Source organism: Xenopus laevis, chromosome 3S, assembly GCF_017654675.1.
Source record: "Xenopus laevis strain J_2021 chromosome 3S, Xenopus_laevis_v10.1, whole genome shotgun sequence".
Taxonomy (NCBI): domain Eukaryota; kingdom Metazoa; phylum Chordata; class Amphibia; order Anura; family Pipidae; genus Xenopus; species Xenopus laevis.
The window spans coordinates 105,661,607-105,682,099 of record NC_054376.1 but is presented as its reverse complement, the minus strand read 5'-3'; the positions used below and the strand labels follow the sequence as shown (position 1 = coordinate 105,682,099).

General features: G+C 38.6%; 1 protein-coding gene across 2 annotated transcripts in view; it reads left to right on the top strand.

The window, feature by feature from the left end:
• Positions 1-20,493, top strand: part of ubtd2.S (ubiquitin domain containing 2 S homeolog) — a 69,497-nt gene that overhangs the window by 9,948 nt on the left and 39,056 nt on the right. The window contains exon 2 of one of the 2 annotated variants that reach the window (XM_018254343.2): positions 3,495-3,621. The gene's annotated coding sequence lies outside the window, so the exon portion shown is untranslated. 2 annotated transcript variants of the gene reach the window in all.

The following is a 20,493-nucleotide window of genomic DNA, read 5'->3' as shown; positions in this document are numbered from 1 at the left end:
GTATTCATTTTGGGGGTATAGTTTTCCTTTAACGGTCAGGGCACACGCTCAGATTCGGGGAGATTAGTCACCCGGCGACAAAATCGAGGCGACATCTCCCCGAACTGCCTCCTGCCGGCTAGGATGGCACTCTGCGCTTTTCCAAAGTCACCTGAAGTTGCCACACTTCGGACGACTTCGGAGAATGAAGTGGTCCGATTGGGAGGCAACTCGGGGAGATTAGTTGCCCTGAATAAGAGGAGATCCCCCCGAATCTGAGCGCGTGTCCTGACCCTTAGAAGGTATCCTGCTTTAGTAGTCTTTCAATATTAATGTAGCATTGCTTTCCATAGTTGTCATGTTTATACCCCAGACATTTGGCAATCAGGATAATGTCATGCTGTGTCAATTTCAAATCTACCTTGAGTGCATAGTAACAGACTGATGCGATAGATGTAATGTTCTCTGAAAGTGGGTAGGAATTAGGCTGATTATTATATCTGCAATAATATAAACATGTGACTTTTTTTGGTAAAACGCCACCTTACTTTTGGGTGGGAGCTTTGTGCTTTAATGACACCTTATGAAATTCACACTGATAGCGCTCCTGTGTTGTAAGCAACAGAATAATATTTGAAATCAAATAACTCTTCATTAAAGTGAATTTACTCCGTATAAAAATATCCAAATTGCAGGTGGGCAACCTACTAAACACCATGAATGTGCATTTCAGGAGGATGAGTCTAGCTTTTCACAGAAACTGCCTGTTAAATGAGATTATTATCTGCCGTCAGTATTTCTCTGCTTGTCTATATTACTTTCTTTTCAGATTTCAATTTCAAATCAGTCTTTCGCCATCTCTCTAGATCATGCATTACACCTTCTCCTTAACTTTTATTGCCTTACTTCTTGAGCTGATAAAAGGCATTACTTAAGAAGAGCGATTATGGCTTGCATCCCAGTTTTGTGTTTGCTGAAGATATTGGGTATTGCGGCATGGCACACGCGTCGCTTCGTATTCCGAAGTCGTCCGAAGTTTCAACTTTGGCTGTGACCTTACCCTTATGCCAGGGTGTTTTACCAGCTGAGAAAAGAAAAGTCTGCTCCTATCTACTTCAATTTTTGTGTGTGCGCTGACATACTATGCATTGGGGTGTTGGTACACTCATTGGGCAGTGCACACACAAGACAGGGCAGATGGGAGCAGATTGCCTTTTCTCCACTGGCATAAAAAAATGCACGGGCTCATTTATAAATAGGGAATCCTTAAAGGAGAACTCCACACAAACATAACTTTTTGGAAAGTAAACGTATTTTCAAGCAACTTTGCAATATACATAGATTCAAAAATATGCAGACTTTTCATGATTTTTAATGGTTTGGAATAGTTCCATAAGCCTAGCCCCCCGCTCTCCTGCTGATCTGTCTTGACTACTTTGCTGAGCTGGCTGACTACTGTTACTTTGTATCAGCATCTATCTGTCCTTAGCCTGCATCTTCCAAACCCCACATGTTATTTCAATAAGGAATGGAACAGTGGCGTAACTATAGAGGAAGCAGACCCAGCGTTCACAGGGGGCCCCAGACCTTGGGGTCTGCTTCCTCTATAGCTTGGGGTCAGCTTCTACCTGTTGTTAGCAGGCGGGAGGGGAGAGCAGGGAAAGCTGCTCCCTGCAGTCGGGCTCGGCCCCATTAACGATTATTTCGCCAGGGGAGCCCCTCCAAAGATTTTTTGCGGGGGGCCTGACCCAGAGTTTTTACTCTGCTGGAATGGAACATCACATGGAACAGTGTAATGCATTGTGGGTTATGTAGTTCCTGCATGCTGTCTGTACGCTGTGGAGAAGTTGTTACAATTTGTAACATCAGTGTTTAGTCCCTCCTTCCCTGCCAGGATTTCAAATGATGCAGGAAGAGAAGAACTGTTAAACAGCTGGACTTCAGCATAGAAAATGGCATTTATTCATACTTTTTGAAGAAACAGGTAACTGTGATGGATATGTTACGGGTTTCTGTGTCAAATTTTGGTTTGGAAGTTGGAGTTCCCCTTTAAACACTTTGCTACCCTAATAATTGTTTGAAAACCCTGGCCTGAAGTCTTGAACTCATGGACATCACCAGATTCTGGGTTTCCTCCTTTTTAATGCTCTGCCAGGCCTTTACTGCAGTGGCTTTCAGATGCTGTTTGTTTGTGGGCTTTTCTGTCAGAAGTTTAGTCTTCAACAAGTGAAATGCAGCTCAATAGGGTTCAGATCAGATGACTGACTTGGCCATTCAAGAATATTCCACTTCTTTGCTTTAATAAACTCCAGGGTTGCTTTGGCTGTATGTTTTGGGTCATTGTCCATCTGTATTATGAAACACCTCCCAATCAATGTGACTGCATTTAGCTGGATTTGAGCAGACAGTGTCTCTGAACACCTCAGAATTCATTCGGCTGCTTCTGTCCTGTGTCACATCATGGATAAACACTAGTGTCCCAGTGCCACTGGCAGCCATGCACGCCCAAGCCATCACACTGCCTCCGCCATGTTTTATAGATGATGTGGTATGATTTGGATCATGAGCTGTTCCGCGCCTTCTCCATACTTTTTTTCTTGCCATCATTCTAGTAGAGGTTGATCTTGGTTTCATCTGTCCAAAGAATGTTTTTCCAGAACTCTGCTGGCTTTTTTAGGTGTTTTTGTTAGCAAAGTCCAATCTAGTCTTTCTATTCTTGATGCTTATGAGTGGCTTGCACCTTGCAGTGCACCCTCTGTATTTACTTTCATGCAGTCTTCTCTTTATGGTAGACTTGGATATCGATACACCTGCCTCCTGGAGAGTGTTTTCACTTGTTTGGGTGTTTCTCTTTACCATGGAAATGATTCTCCAACCACTTCTTCCGTGGACGTCCAGGTCTTTTTGCGTTGCTGAGTTCACCAGGGATTTCTTTCTTTCTCAGGATGTACCAAACTGTAGATTTTTGCCACTCCTAATATTGTAGATATTTCTCGGATGGGTTTTTTCTGTTTTGCAGCTTAAGGATGGCTTGTTTCACCTGCATGGAGAGCACCTTTGCACCGCATGTTGTTTGTTAACAGCACAATGTTCCACATACAACCACCCCCCCCCCCACAAATAAACTCCAGGGCTTTTATCTGCTTCATTGATAATGACATAACGAAGGAATTGCCCACAACTGCCCATGAAATAGCCTTTGAGTCAATTGTCCAGTTACTTTTGAACCCCTGAAATGAAGGGATTGTGTTAAAAAAAAGGCTTTAGTTCCTCACATTTGTATGCAAAACACTGAATTAAAGCTGAAAGTATGCAGTTCAACTGCATCGGAGTTGTTTCATTTAAAATTCATTGTGGTAATGTACAGAACCAAAATTAGAAAAAAGTTGTCTCTGTCCAAATATTTATGGGCCTAACTGTAAATCTATATTATCAGTTTACTAACAGCTAGCAGTATGCACTATACAATGTACAGTGTTGCATTTTGTGTGATTCAAAAATGTACACATTTACAGATATTGAAAGGGTTAAAGGATGGGGCAACTGTGCAGCTGTTTTGCAGTCTACTGAGTAACAATTCTGAAGCGGCGAGGCTTGGTCCGATTCAACGCGATGAGAGGAAACTGATACAACGAAAATAAGGTAAGTAATAGAAATATAGGACCTTGTCGCTGCGTGCATACCACACGGCTATCGGATAAAGACGCAGCATTCGCCGTTGTGTCGTGACGTTTCTATTACTTACCTTATTTTCGCCGCATCCGTTTCCTCTAAGTGTGTTGCTTCTAAAGAAGACGCATCGTGTAGTTCCAGCCTTAATCAGATGCTGGATCAGTTATCTGACCTAAAGTAGGCCCTCTTTACCCAATGACGAAGTGTGAGTAGTTAAATGAGACCAAGTTGTTTTTACAGTTGCCTTTCCCATCCAGTTATTGAATATTAAATCATGATTTGTTGGTCGCTGAGACGTATTGATTGCCTCAGCAGTGTAAATGTGCCCACATAGCAACAATACATTCAATCTAGGTCATGAGCATAACAAAAAAACACATTGGATTTGCTTATTACAAGGGAATAAAACAATGCCTGGCACATTTCTGTCATATATTGATGTAATAGACTAAAACATTTCATATATATTTATTATGAGTAGTCATAATAAGGACACCAGCATTTCAACCTGTGCATTGGAGCTTTGTTCTATGATTGTTTATCCAGCACCTTCAGTGTTAATATGAAAGCTACAATTAGAAGGATTCTCATTAATAAGTGAGCTCCATACTGTCCCATTGATTTTTTAACCTGTAATTGCAAAGGTTACCGAGTAAAACCAAGTTGCTCCCATATCTGGTGAAATAATTGAAGTTATTCTGCGCTAAATCTAAGCATGCAGTTTGACTCTTTGGCCATTGGGGGGCATTACTTAATTCCATGGCCATTTTATTTTAGCATATCTAGTGGTATGATGGTCCCTTCCCACATTAATAAGTATAAATATGGAAACTTATACAGATGTGTTTGTAGAAAAATCAATCTACAAAATGTTAAATGGGTTGTTCACCTGTAAATTAACATTCAGTATGATGTTAAAAGTGATATTCTGAGCATATCTGCAATTCGTTTTCCTTTTTATCATTTGGGGTTTTTTAAGGTATTTATGTTTTTTGTTCGGCAGCTCTCCAGTTTGCAATTTGGTTGCTGTAGTCCAGATTACCCCAGAAACCATGTGTTGATTTGAATAAGAGACTGCAAAATGAATATGAGGTGACCTGAACAGAAAGTAATGTTGAGTAAGAAGTAGTAAAACGGTAGCCTTATAGCGCGTTTGGTTTTTAGATCAGAGTCATTTGAAGCTGGAAAGAAAAAGAAAAAGGCAAATAATTAAATAATAAAAATGAAGGCCATTTGAAAAGTTGCTTAGAATTTCTATAATATACTAAAAGTTAACTTATAGGTTAACCACCCCTTTATGGTATACAGTAAGGGGGTTATTTATCAAAATCTGAAAATATGAGTATTTTCTGCCCCTTATTTATGAATACATTTTTCTGAAAATGTTTGTATTTTGCCTGACGAAGGGGCCTTGCTGCTCCGAAAGCTTGCAATGTATTTTTATTGTTGGCCAATCTAGATATCACTTTTACAATACTTTTTGTATTTATTTGTTATTTTGTCTGTGCTGGAAAAAACCGAGAAAGCATGGAATCGTAGAAATTTTTCAGATTTTCCACCCGAAAACTCTTTATTTATTTTTTTTTTGGATTTTTGCCCAAAAACCACAAAATCTTTGGATTATTACGCAAAACCCAGCGTGGATTAGGATATCTTCGCGATGTCTCCCATTGGCTTCTACATGAAATCAGCAGGTCTGAGTTGGAGTATTTTTTCTTTGGACTTTTAATACCCTCTGGGTTTAATAAATTCTGAAAAATTCAAGGTTTTTTTTCCACTAAAAATTCGTTTTTTATTGTACAAAAAACTCGGACTTAATAAATAACCCCCTAAGTGTGACAGTTTCCTGATATTGAGTAAAAACTCACAAATCAACATCATGCTTCATGGGCACAACTGATTGCAGTGATCCCCAACCAGTGGCTTATGAGTAACATGTTGCTCACCAACCCCTTGGATGTTGCTCCCAGTGACCTCAAAGTAGGTGCTTCTTTTTGGATTCCTGGCTATGGTTCCATAAAAAACAGATGTACTGCCAAACAGAGCTTCCTGTAGGCTTCCACTTCCACGTAAGGGCCATCAATAGCCAATAACAGCAGTTATTTGGCATCCCCGTGGACTTTTTCATGCTTGTGTTGCTCTCCAACTTTTATTTACATCTGAATGTGGCTCATGAGTAAAAAAGATTAGAGATCCCTGATTTACAGGAAACATTAACCCAAGCATGTGGTGAATTAATAATCCGTTGCTCCAGTTCTCCTTTTTGGCTGTTTACTCATGGTGCAATCACAACAATCTGATGGGCCACATCACAGGATAGCCTGCATTTATGCTGATGATCATATGTTTTAGAAAATGTCTCTTTTGTATGAAAAATTCATTGTGTGGTTTAATTAAAATAACTCTGCGTGTCTGGACACAATCAGCAGCCTCCAGAAGTTCATAAGCAAACCAGTGCACGAGTCCAGCTCGCAAAATGCAACTTCATTGTAAATCCGTTTTAACGTTGTTTAAAAAAAATAATGTTTGTACTTGTTTGGAAGTTTTGTTGTAGCCACTCAATTTTTTTTTTCTGTTGGTGACATTACATTGAAAATGTGAAAAATGTTTACAGAGTTTGCAGATTTTGTCATTTCTCCAATTTCACGCATTACTAAAACTATAGCTGGCATAGATAGTTTAATTCCAGTACAATATTGTATTTCTATGCACCTTCTACTTTTTTTTTTCATCATTTCCCCCAATTAATAAAGAGCTTTAAGATCTACTTTTAGCAAGACATCACTGTTGACAATCGAATTTCATTTTCTTTCCACAAATCTCAAAAAAATGTGCGGTTTATCTACATTTTTTAAAAAAGCAAAAACAATTGAGATGTATTAAGTGTAAATGTCCAAAGTGGAAGGTCAAAGTAAAGTTCTCAACAAGCTACAGGTTTGGGGCGCAGCACCCGGACCTCCAACGGAGAGCAGTGAGTGACCCTAATCTTCAAGACTATAAGTTAAAGTAAGCGACGGGTTTGGGGCAATTGCACCCGAATCCCATCCTAAACTTGGTGAACGTTCAAACTGTAAAGTTAAAATGATTAAGAAAAGACGCTGAACGCAACAATCAATTAAGTTGGTAGCACCTGCATTTACCTTGTATTAAGTGTAAAAACTACGAAAATCTCTAATGCAAAACCTCACCAAGTAAAATATGTTGAGGTGCAATAGAAGTTTCCTATCTAGGAATTGTCTGAAAATTATTATCAATAATCTTGTTGAAGTCCTCAATTTCCCATTGAAGTATGTAGTGAAGGGTTTTTGGTTACATTTTGCTACCAATATTATCCAGTACTATATCAACAACTACTTGACTTTCTTCCAACTTCTTCCAAAATGTTTCAGGATTCATATTTAGGCAATTCCAATTTTGCCAGTTTATGTTGAAGTACAATAGGTTTAATACAGATTCAAACTAAAAGTTCATTTTTTTTTAAATACTTGACCATTCCCTTTTAGGAAATTGTTTTGGATGTTGTGGATTATTGTTTCAGACCTTAATCCAAATCAATTCTGTAAATGCCTGCCCTTAAAGGGGAAATATACCCGCTTTTCACCATAAGTTGTAAAGTATGTTTGAGTTTTTGCCCTATTGTTTTAATCACACACAAAAATCTATATTTTTTATTTATTGAGCTAAACAGGACAAACAAGGAAATTAAAGCTACTCTGTGTGATTAGAAGTATATAATCATTCTCCCTTCAACTTGAATGCCTAATTTAAGATATCAAGGAGCAGAATGACCGATCTATATTCAGATCAGGCTACAGCTGTAACTAGAAGTTACTCTGAATCCATTCCTTGGAATTTACTTACTGCTATATGTTGGAAGCTATATCAAAGTGTGTGTCAAAGCACTCATGAATACACTATGCAATGTTTTGATGACTATTGGCTTTCATGTGTAATTACTTACAGGTTCAATTCCAGTATGCAAATTTGTTTGTGTAAACCCAGACATTTTTCCCTTAAGGGTGACAAAAAACAGAACTGGAACAGTCATCTGTATCCAATAAATCAGAAGAACGATGCATAGTTTTAGTTTCCTGTTACCTTCAGCACCATATACTGGCTCAATTAGAGGATCATGACTCACTTTTAATTAGACGAGCAATGTACGTGCTTTATTGTTCTAGGGCAGTGATCCCCAACCAGAAGATCGTGAGCAACATGTTGCTCCCCAACCCCTTGGATGTTGCTCTCAGTGGCCTCAAAGCAGGTGCTTATTTTTGAATTCCAGGCTTGGAGACAAGTTTTGGCTGTATAAAAACCAGGTGTACTGCTAAACAGAACTTCCTGTAAGTTGCCAGTCCACATAGGGGCTACCAATAGCCAATCACAGTCCTTATTTGGCACCACCCAGAAACATTTTTCATGCTTGTGTTGCTCCTCAAATCTTTTTACATCTGGATGTTGCTCACAAGTGGAAAAGGTTGGGCACCCCTGTTCTAGGGTCTGTCCATTTTTGTCTGATGACCATATTAAGAGAATCCTCAATAATTCCCCCCAAAAATTGAACTGTTCCACAGGCTCAATAAAATTGCCTTAAAAGCAAATGAGTGTCATTAATTAGATTAGAGTCTTACCAAGGGAATGACTCAATAAACCCATGATGTTTTTTGCTGAACTACTTTTAAAACAGTTTTAGCATGTGATTCAAACTTAAACGTGATATATGATGGCAATCAGGTCCAGATTGATATTCAAATGAGGCCCTAGCACTTCAAGAACACAGAGGCCCACACCAGCCCAATCTATAGAATCTTTTAGCAGCCCCTCTGGCGTACGGCAGAATCCTCATATTGACAGTCCAGGCCTGATTGCAATCTATATTTCACTTAAAAAAAATAATAATTTGTAAAATAATGTTGACTCTTTTTACGACTCCTATTTATTGCTCAAAACTCTCGCATATTTCTGAAGTCTAGGCTAATTTGTCTGTACTTTTCCTGTGGAAAGCCCTTGCATCGGAAGTAAGCTAAGTTCATATTTGTTGCCTATTTAGAAGTGGTTTTCCTGCTTTGCAGGGCCTCGCTACCTGTTGTGTCATCTTTCTCAGACTTTTGTGGGTTCTTTCTCCGTTTTGGGACCAGGAGAGACAGGTTTGTAATGAATACTCCAGGCAGGGGCGTTTCAGGGCTCCTAAAGTTTCCTATTTAAAAATTTTAAACTCGTCTCATGGCAGCTGTGCCCCTGACTCCAGGCATAGCAGAGGGCTACCCTGACTTATACCCTACACAGAGAGAGATCTTCGAGCTTTATCAGCATAGGCAGTATCTTGTACAATGCACAATTCAGCCAGGAACATTTCAGGGTATAGTGACCAGTGTTGCCACCTGTCTGGTTTTGACCGGAACAACCCGATTTTTTGAAGAGCTGCCCGGTTTTCCAAATTCGGAAAACCAGGCAGGATGCCCTATGATTGACGTGGCCATTTCACAACCCGCTTCACGCAGCATCATAGCCTAACCCCTATTGCATCATGGCCCTGCCCAGATTCAACCAGGACAAAAAGTGGCAACCCTAATAGTGACCATTTTATTTACTGTCACTTCTTATCTTGGATAGGACTGAATTTTGCCTTTGTGATCATCCATTTTAGGCCAACAATTTTTTACTAAACTAGTGAATTTCTGCTTTGGTATATATTTTCCTTTACCCTGTCCATTTCTTACTTGATGAAGCCTAGCATGTAAGGGTTCCTTTTGTTTGTTTGAGTACAGACTTAAAGGGGAAGGAAAGGCTAAAATGAAGTAAGCTTTATTAGAAAGGTCTATATAAATACAACAGTAAACCCTCAAAATAATGTTTCCCTGTGTCTTCTGTCAAAAGAAACACAGCATTTATTTACTTCTATTGTGTATACATGGGCTTCTGTATCAAACTTCCTGTTTTTCAGCATAAACCTCCAGGACTGGGGCTTGAGCATGCTCAGTTTGCACCTATCTCATTTTCCCCCACCCCTCCTTCCTTCCCTGCTGTAATCTGAGCCCATAGCTATGAGTGAGCAGGGAGAGAATCAGGCAGGAAGTGATGTCACAACAAGCTAATATGACAGCTGCTATCCAAAACAAACAGAGAGCTTCTAGAGCTGTTTACTCAGGTATGGTAAAGCATTCTGCAGAATAAATATAGTGTTATAGCTTGCACTATTGTGGCTAATCTTTTGGCAATAAACTGCTTCGGTAGCTTTCCTTCTACTTTAAAGGGCATAAGAAATTTCCAAGAATGAACTCACCCAGGGTGCTTCTGTGAGCACTTTTGCAATTCACATTCATATATAGATAAAACAAATACGTGTGTGTGTCATTGTCTTTCATCTGGTAAAAAATGTGTCAAGTTGTGCAAAATTTCCTATAATCTATATTTCCCCCGCACATTAGTATGGTATAAAGCACTAAACTCAGGTAAGCTTTAGCTAATATGCGCATATTTTAGTTCTGCAGGAAGAATGGGGAAATCTGTATTTATGATTGATTTTAAAATCCATTGTCCACAAATTAAATGCAAAACAAGAGTCTGTTGCATATAAACGCTGCATTGTATATGCAAATTGTATTTTGTGATGTAAGACATGGTAGAAATATGGCATTGAATTTCCATTATTCTTGTTTTTATGAGCTTGCATGTGAAATGGTTTTGTGTGTATTGTAAACATGGGGTGTTTAATGTGTTTGCCTTGTCTGATATGGGCAGCACCGCTTTCAGCCTGTCGTGCAGTGACTGTGTTGGATTTATTCACAGCTGGCAAGTTAATGTGGGCAAGGCCATTGTGCAAGGCTGGTGACATCTGCTTTGCTGAAAAATTCGCAACGTTCTATTGGTGTAGATTAGATCCACAGTGCTGTGCCTCATTGTGCCCAGTGTATACCTAGAAACCACAACTCCAAATATAAGAACCCAAGCAAAGGAGTGCTAGCCAATCCATCAAGTAAATGCTAAATGGAAATATTCAGCATAATGCCACTTGGTGAGCAAACACTGAAAGCAGAAAAAAACATCCTAGCCAAATGGCTTTGCTGCAAATTTTACTGAAACCGGCCCTCTCATCATTGTTGCAGATCTCCTTCAGAGAAATCGCAGTCCCTTGAAGCAGATTCTCAACATATATACTTCTCAGAGATGGTATAAACACAAAATGAAAAGTATACAATGAGACACAGCTCTGCATATTGAATGCTGAGCAGTTGGTCAGTATACAGCAATGCAGACAGCATTTGGACTTAAAACACATAATCCTGGATGGTGGGGTGCGGAAAGTAAATTGGGACAGTTGTAAGGCATGCACCTGTAGCAACCAATAAGATGCTTGCTTTCAACCAGGTGACTAGGAAATGATACCTGTTGATTGGCTGCCTAAGGTGATAAGCACCTTAGTAGCAACTTATATTATTTATGTTTAAAATCTATTCTTAATAACATGCCTTCTGGGGGTAGTAGACAACATCATTCCACAGAGACACCTTAAAACACTTTTTGGAATACTTATGCAAAAAAAAAAAACCACTGGCTATGCACTGGATGGGTACAACACCTCCCACAGTAAAGGCCTGGAGGGAGTTGTTTAACAAAATGACTCCTCTATATAAATTGACATACCAAAACAGAGGATCTAACAATTCACCAAGGTTTGGGGTCCCTGGTGTGAACTGGACCATAGGTTCTTCAGCAAATTCTCAGCCTGTATTAACTGAGAATATTTTCAGGATAACCTGACAGCTGTACACGTCGATAGGTCATTTTGACAGTGATTCTAACTGTATGGTTGTGAAAACCCTCTCTGATAATGATACTTTAAAAGCTTTATGAGAATTTATGCTGTAGAGCAGAGGTGTTGGCTTAATTCACCCCTTTTCCTGTTTAACGTTTGATGAGATCCACCCTGGATTATAGTAATAGCTCAAGTAGCAACAGATTAACAGGTGACAATTGACAACTATAATATGACACATAGGGTACAATAAATAAAATAGTTGCAAAATAAAACAACTAGAGGTGCACAGTCAAAGTGCATTATTAATCAGGAACACGATCTATGTAAGGCCAACATAAATGATGGTATCATTGCAGATTGTTGAGTAGGGTAGCCACCTTTTGTGGGGGCTTCTTACTGGAGGGGAGGTGGGGTGATGTAGCTGGGGCAGATCCACTGAGATGGCTAGAGGCAGAATTTGGAAGAATCAAGGGCTACTTAAAGGAGAAGTAAAGCTTAACTCAGGGGTGCCCAAAAGGTAGATCGGGATCTACCAGTAGACCTTCAGTTGGTGATCAGTAGATCTCAACACTGTCAACAAACATCTTGTCTAAATCATCATCCTATTTCATGCTTTTCATTCGGATATTTATTATATTAAGGTTACATTAGAAATAAATGTACCGTATATACTCGAGTATAAGCCGAGTTGTTCAGCCCTCAAAATATGCTGAAAAACTCAACCTCGGCTTATACTCGGGTCAAGTGCAAAAACGGTCACCGGCGTCTAAGAATAGTCGCCGGCACCTAAGAATAGTTGCAGGCTTCCAAGAATAGTTGCAGGCTTCCAAGAATAGTTGCAGGCTTCCAAGAATAGTCGCCGGCGTCCAAGAATATTCGCCGGCGTCCAAGAATATTCGCCGGCGTCCAAGAATGGTCGCCGGCATCCAAAAACGAGACGCCGGCACCTCCAATGGGAGCAGAAACCCTCAATTTTTTGATTGAAACTTACCAGAAGCTGCTGCATTTCTCACCCTAGGCTTATACTCGAGTCAATAAGCTTTCCCAGTTTTTGGAGGTAAAATTAGGTACCTCGGCTTATACTCAGGCTGGCTTATACTCGAGTATATACGGTATGTTAAATATAGCAATATGCATTTTCTCATAAATTAAAATTTAAGCTATATTTTCCATAGAACAGAATGCCAACAATGCTTTTATGGATGTAGATCATAATGGGACAACATCACTAAAAGAAGACCCTGCATTAGAAAAGTATGGGCACTCCTGGCTTAACTAATAAAGTAGGCTAGAAATGTTGTACATTATGTTTTGGGCTTCTGTACCAGCCCAAGGCAACCACAGCCTTTTAGCAGTAAAGATATGTGTCTCAAAAGATGCCCCAGTATCTCCTCATCTTCTTTTACTGCACATGCTCTGTGCTCCTGTCACTTACTGGGGCAAATTTACTAAAGGGCGAAGTGACTAACGCTGGTGTAAATTCGCTAGCGAAGGAGATAGACTGTAGCGCTACTTCGCACTCTAACACCAGGCGAATGTTCACTCTGGAGAATAGACGTAACTACGCAAATTCACTAAGATGTGGATTTTAATGAACGTTACCTCTTGCGTCAGACTTGCCTTCGCCATTTTTCCAAGTCTCAAAAAAAGCTGGCGACTTTTCAGTTTTGCAGGGTGATAGGATCGTAATCTTTTTTAGGGTACCCGGCTTCCCCCCTACATTTCCTAACATATTGCACATAAACTATACACTGGGCTCATGTGTAGGGCAATATCACAACTTTATTTTATTAAGGTTCCCTGGGCTTGTGTAGTGTAAAGTATTTGCTGCAACATATACGTCCATTGAAATTTAACTTCCTTCGGTATGCAAACTTCGTTTTGCTTGTCGAATTAACGCTAGCGAAACTTCGCCCTGGACGCAACTTCGCATTTTAGTGAATTAGCGTTGTCCTGGCAAATTTTTGCCTGGCGAAGTGTCGCGATGTGAGTGAAGCCGTTGCTGGCGAATTCTGGAGGTTAGTGAATTTGCACCACTGAGCTTAGGGACCCACTCAATATACAGTACACATAGAATAGAAATGTCACAATATAAGGCTTATTAGTAATTAATACAGATAATTACTACATGGCAGCACAGAAACCAGTGCAATTAGCATCAAAATTTAATAATCAGTCCTGTAGCATCAGCTTATATTACAGACCAACTGAGCATGTGAGTGTCACAGACACGTTCCAAGATGGTGACCCCCTGTGACAAGATTGAAGTCCTGGATCATTGCTGCTATTGACAAGCTGAAACTTTAGGCTGGTGCAATAAGTGCAGTATATAAAATATGGCATATTTAGACATGTTCATTTTTACGGTTTAGTTCTCCTTTAACCACAAGTTGGAGGTGAAACTGGGCAGGGAGGCGGTAAAGTTAGGGAAAATACAAATCTATTCTAATTGCATTGCAGTCAATTTTAAGCACAAACCCCAGCCTTAGCTGATGAGGTATTCGGTAACAAGGTGGCAACCATAGTGTATGTGATGAATCCACCGCACTCCTGCAATTCACCTGTAATGCATTGGTGGTGCTGGCCCTCCTTTGACCTGGCTAGGTTTTTATGGATCCGCACACACTTTTTTTCCTGCAGTTGGGGAGCTAACCCAATTTATTTGTTGGTTATTATAATAGTGGTAAGAAAAAAAAAAAAAGAGTGTGTGTGCAGCAGGCCCAGACTGGCAATCTGTGGGTTCTGGCAAATGCCAGAGGGGCTGCTATAAGGTCCAATAAGCCGTATTTAGGGTGCTGTTTGGGCCTCTATCTGGGCTGATTGGGCCTCTGTGTACCTGAAATGCCAGGGCCTATTTTAATTCTCAGTCCAGATCCGTAAAAATTTTGTGGCAACCGTAGTGTACCCATAATATGTTACAACTAGGTTGTTTGTGTGACTAGAATTCGGATGTGGTATATTTTTTTTAGCATCAGTTCAGGCGGGTGAGACCCTAATCGTATGTACTAAAGAGTAAGGCAGTGACTTAATCTAGCTCTTTGATTAACGCTAAATCAGTCTACAGGGGAGGAGTTACTATTAGTACTGAGAAACACATCACTCGCTTGTCTAACCCTACCCACATTTTTGTGGTTTTGCCTGGGCCTTTAATGAACCCCTCAATGCCCTCCTCCCCCAGTTTGTAAAATATTAAAGCATTTGATCTATATCAAACTATTTATACTGCAAGTGGGAATGATTAGTTTTGATTAATCCATTCTACAAAGTGCATGGCCTCTTTGTCTTAAATATGAAGAACAGCTTTAAATTGGTCTCACATGTCTGTATAGTAATGTCTCAAGCCTCTTAGCCAACATTCTTTGGGACGTGACCACGGAATTCTTTGTTATGGTAACAGAACAATATAATGTTTAATTGCAATGACTTGCCAAAATGTGACTACTTGAAAAAGAGAGAACTTTTCTAAGATGTGGCTATATTTATTTCTTAATTAGATGACGATCCTTCCTTTTCCCGTTTAATTAAATGTAACAAGCAAACGAATCCCATTATTTAGCAAAATAAATGTATTAAAGTGAAACTTTAGTAAGTTATTATATAAACATTTACAGTAGAAAACAAAATACCTTTATTTCATTGTTGAATATAGTTAATTGCTTCCCGCAATTAAAGTTATGGTTTTTATTTTTTTGTTTGTTTGTTCTCTGATATGTGCTGTGTTGTTTCTTTAGCAAATTAGGCGAAAGAACCTTTGGTAATTTCAGAAACAGTTAAGCAAAATCATAAGTGAATCCATCTTGGAGGTCATTTATTAACACCGGGCAAATTTGCCTGTTGGCAGTAACACATGGCAGCCAATCAAATTGTTGCATTCAGTGTTTTACCAGCGACTGGCTGAAAAAAAAGCCAATCACTAATTGGGTACCATGGGTTACTAACCACAGGCAGATTTTCCCAGTGTTGACCACTGAGCCCCATTCACATATGTATTTTAGGGATCCGGGAAAAAGGTCAGCCATAAGCAGAGGGCCATAAATGAAGGTTAAAATGGTAGAGAAGTCTAAATCTGTTCATTAGAGCACCAAACGCTACAATTAAATTTTTTGGCCTTAGTCAGCATGATGCTTTTCAGCAAAGATGGGAAAAAAGATCATCTCTGGATATTGTTGTTGTTGAGTTAGACCTTTATAAGTAAGCAAAAAATTGGCCCGTACCCAACACTAACTTACCCTCTCCTATCCCAAAATTTGTTTGACCCAGTTGATCTTTATTCCTTATACAGTGCACTTATGTTGCAGGCATTGTGCCATGAACACAGTTTGGCCCAACACCCTTGACACACCAAAAAACTGTGTTTTAAAGGAGAACTAAAGAAGTAGCTAACAATGTACATTATGTTTTGTGCTTCTTTATCAGCCCAAGGCAACCACAGCCCTTTAGAAGTAAAGATCTGTCTCCAAAGATGCCCCAGTAGCTCCCCATCTTCTTTTCTGCTGATTCACTGCACATGCTCTGTGCTGCTGTCACTTACTGAGCTTAGGGACCCACTCACAATATACAGTACACATAGAATAGAAATGTCACAATATAAGGCTGATTAGTAATTAATACAGATAATTACTACATGGCAGCACAGAAACCAGTGTAACTAGAATCAGAATTTAATAATCAGCCCTGTAGCATCAGCTTATATTACAGACACACCTCATTTACTGTTTGATAATAAGTGACGAGCCCTAAGATTAGCTTCTCAACAGCTGCTCAGAGCCCACTGAGCATGTGATCCAGGATGGTGACCCCCTGTGACAAGTTTGAAGCCCTGGATCATTGCTGCTATTCAGATGCTGAAACTTTAGTCTGGTGCAATAAGTTCAGTATATAAACTATGACATTCTTAGCCATACTCATTTTTGGGGTTTATTTCTCCTTTAAGTCCAAACCCATCGGAACCGTGGGTTCTGCAGGTCCAGGCTAGCCCATTAACACTATTATAGGGAGTCACACAGATCCTATTTTCATATCATATGAAGAATCCTTCAGTTTAGGAACTTTTTTGTTACCTCTTTTTCTTGGTGTGGACAACCTGTTGGCTTCTTCCTTGAAAGGGTTTACTGCATGCTGGTTTTTAGACATTGCTTGTATAATTTAAATTGAAAAATCACATCTGCATATGACATTCAACTTTTCCATGTTAACAAAATTTTTTTTATTTTTTACACAAAACGAATAGTAGCTTTTTATTAAAATGATCTTTTGCACACTCTCTGTAATGTACTATAACCTATTAGTCTCCTAAACAATTTACACCCCTAGGCTTCATTGCTCAATAGCCCCTCCACCCCCAACCAAGACCTTCACTGCTCGCTACCCCATCTCCCCCAACCCCTCCTTGCACACCATCTCAGTTCCCCAATTGCCTCTGCTGCTGTCTCTGCAGGTTTCAAAATTAAATATAAAGAAATCTGTTTGCTCTTTTGAGAAATGGCTTGTAGTTGTATTGGCTGGTTGCTAATGTTTATTACCCTAGAAATTCAGCAGCAACTTGAATTCAAAGAACAGGACAGAAGATGGAAGATGTATAGTAGTGGGTCTGAATTAAAAAAATATATATATATACTGCTAAAATTGTCTTTTTCTAACAATGGAAAAATCTTTTGTATCCTAACACAATTTTCAGATGTTTTTTAACTGGTGCTTTGTTATACTGCAGTGTTTTTTTTGTTGGATTAAATAGTGTTGGATTAAATGGCTCATTTTCTTTTCACTATTTGTTGCAATTGTCAGCAAAAAGTACTTTATATAGCTCTCTTACATGGGCACTTGATTTTGTGAGCAAAAGTAAATCCCTCGTGTTGCAAACAGCAACCCTTTGAAAGGAGAGGCTTCTTCACATTCTTATAAGGAAAATAAACTTTATACACCAGGGGGCAGATTTATCAAGGGTCGAATTTCGAAGGTAAAAATATTTCGAAATTCGACCATCGAATTGGAATACTTCGAATATTGAAGTCGAAGTCTTTTTTACCGAATTTGACCGTTTTGCAGTCGAAGTAAAATCGTTCGATCGAACGATTAAATCGTTCGAATCTAACAATTCGAAGGATTTCAGCAATCGATCGAACGATTTTTCTTAGACTTCAAAAAACTTACAAAACTGTTCTAGAAGGTCCCCATATGCTAACATAGCACTTCGGCATGTTTTATTTGTATTGAAGTTGAAGTTTTTTTTAAAGAGACAGTACTTAGATTATCGAATGGTCGAATATTCAAACTATTTTGCTTTGAATCAAAGTGGTAGTATCCTATTCGATGGTCGAAGTATCCAAAAAATGACTTTGAATTTCAAATTTTTTTAATTCGAAAATTCCCTCGAATTCACTTCGACCCTTGATAAATCTGCCCCCTGGGGTTGAGCAAGTTTTAGGTAAAGCTGCAGAAAAGCATCTCATTTTATGTATTACAATAAAAGCAGAAATATAAGGATTTCTCCAATGGATAAATAGTGTGTTCAGTTTCTAGTTTATCCACATCTTTAAGGACAAGCAGTTTGAGTAAGAGTATTGGGGCGTCTAACAGAAATATTGGTTCCAGTAAAAATCAAAACCCACTACAGTAAAGGACAACCTGAAGTTCAATGAAACAATAGATGTAAAATTTATAGGCCAACTAGTGAAGCCAGTAGCAGTAAAAGTGTACTGGCTCCTGCAGGTCGAAAGATTTGAGACAAAGCTATGTACAAAACTGTTTGCTTTGCTGGGAAGGTTTATTGGTTTGTTATTCCAAAAACTGTAAAATCAAATTTTCATGAATGGAAACTACAGTCTGTTTGGAACTGGGGTTTATATTAAAAAATAAAACAGAAGACTTTTCAGTAATGATGTGTTTAAACACGGTTTTTCAGCTAGATCACCAGAAATAATGACTTTTTCCAATGACTTTCCATTTTCTATGTAGTATAAAGTGTCATTTTTTCACCTTCTGAAGCAGCTCTGAGAGGGGTGGGGGTCGCCGACCCTGTAAACTGTTCTAAACGGATACATTTGGTTGATACATTTCTTATCTTTGTTCCTGCTGAGCAGAATCTCTGGGTTTCATTACAGGCAGCTGTTAGAATTGATACAATAGTTGCTAATACTCCAGAGATGCTGCTGAGAAATGGATCAATTCAATGTTGCAAAATTGGAAAAGTTTAGAATCTGCACCTGAATTACTGAGCTGCCAGACTGAAACACCAGAGACAGGAACATTCAACTTTAAACTTAAATTTTAGAAAAACAAAAAATAAATAATGGAAAGTAATTCAAGTAAGTCTTTATTTCTGGGGAAAAAATCTAAAAACAAATGAAAACTACTAACTTGCACATTTTAAGGGGCATATTTATCAAGGGTTGAATTTCTAATTGAAACAACTTCGAAATTCGAATTCAAAAAGACCAACCGAAATGAAGTCAAAGTTTTTTGGGTTTTTTTGGTCGAATAGGTCCTTTTTCGATCGAATATGTCCAAATTAGAATCGTACAAATCAAAGTAATAGCGCATTCGATCTAATTCAATTTGAAGTTTTTCCCAAAAAAAACTTTTGGTTCTAGGAGGCCCGACAAAGGCTAAAACAGCAATTCGGCAGGTTTTAGATGGTGAATGGTCGAATTTTTAAAGAGACGGTACATGATAAATTTCGATATTCAAATTTTTTTTTTTTTTTTTCAAATCGAATTTGGACTATTCCCTAGTCGAAGTACACAAAAAATAGCTTGAAATTCTATTTTTTTTTTTTTTTTTTCAATTGAAAATTCATGTCAACCTTTGATAAATCTGCCCCTAAATATCAGGATCTTTACATACCACATATGGGGGAATGTAATAAAAGTCGGTAACGGAAAAATATGCGCAATGCGACAAGTTATGCCTTTTTCCTTTGCATGAATTTAATATAACTTTTGTGAACCCTGAAACTGTTTAGAGACCACTTCCGACAGGGGAAGAAGATTTGGGAATTTTTTAGTTTGCGCCAATCAGCAGTAAATGTAATAAAACTTCTTACTGAAAAAGTTGTTATGTTTGCTCCAAAAGATTGACACCTTCAAGCACATCTTAAAAGTGGGCAATGCGCAATGAAAATTCACAATGTAATAGCAGTTTACATAAGAGTATTACATTGCGAAATGCGAATTTTAATTCTTATTTGTGCAAATTGTTTTGCTCTTTGCGACTTTTATTACATTCTCCCAATAGTTGGTTATTCACATACATATTTTGGTATCAAACTAATCAGATGACCTTTTCAGTTATGTGTACCTTTGTACCCAAAGATTCTAAATTTTAATTTTTCAGACAATTTGCTCAGTTTAGTGAAGATTTACAGTTTTGGAGCAGAAAGGCATATTTGCATCTTTTTTAGAAGCTTTACATAAATTGTTTTTGGGGGTGTTTTAGGGTTACTTCTGTTGCACACATGCTTCTGGGTCAGAAAGTCCACAATGAAAATTAGATGCACTAGTTACATGTTGACCTTTCTAGAAACCATATATATTTAACACCTGTATTTGATACTAATTTACTCATGTTTTCAAGCATTTATTTTCTGCAATATTGTTTTTGTACCCAAGATAATGGGAAGGCATATTTGTCTGTTTTCATATTTGAGGGAAAAAAACACAATTGCATTAAAAAAATACAACAGAACTTATGCAACTTCTTTTTCTGCAGTTTTTTAATTTGTTCTTTAATTCTCAAGCACTAGTATATTTAAAGGGCATCTAAAGGCAAAAAAATAAAATCCCATTTTTACTTTCTTCAATGAAAAAGAAACCTATCTCCAATATACTTTAATTAAAAAATGTGTACCGTTTATAAGAAACCTGACTGTATGTAGTGAAATTCCCCCTTCATTTACTGCTGTGGATAGGAATTGTCAGATGGTCCCTAACTGTTGAGCAGGGAAACAATCATACTTATGAACAGCAGGAGGAGCCCCCGCCTTACTTCCCAGCCATGCAGAACTCAAGCAGCTTTGTTTATGACGATCCCTAAGCAGCCCAGACCACACTGAGCATGTGCACAGTCTTAGTCTTGCAAAGATGTTT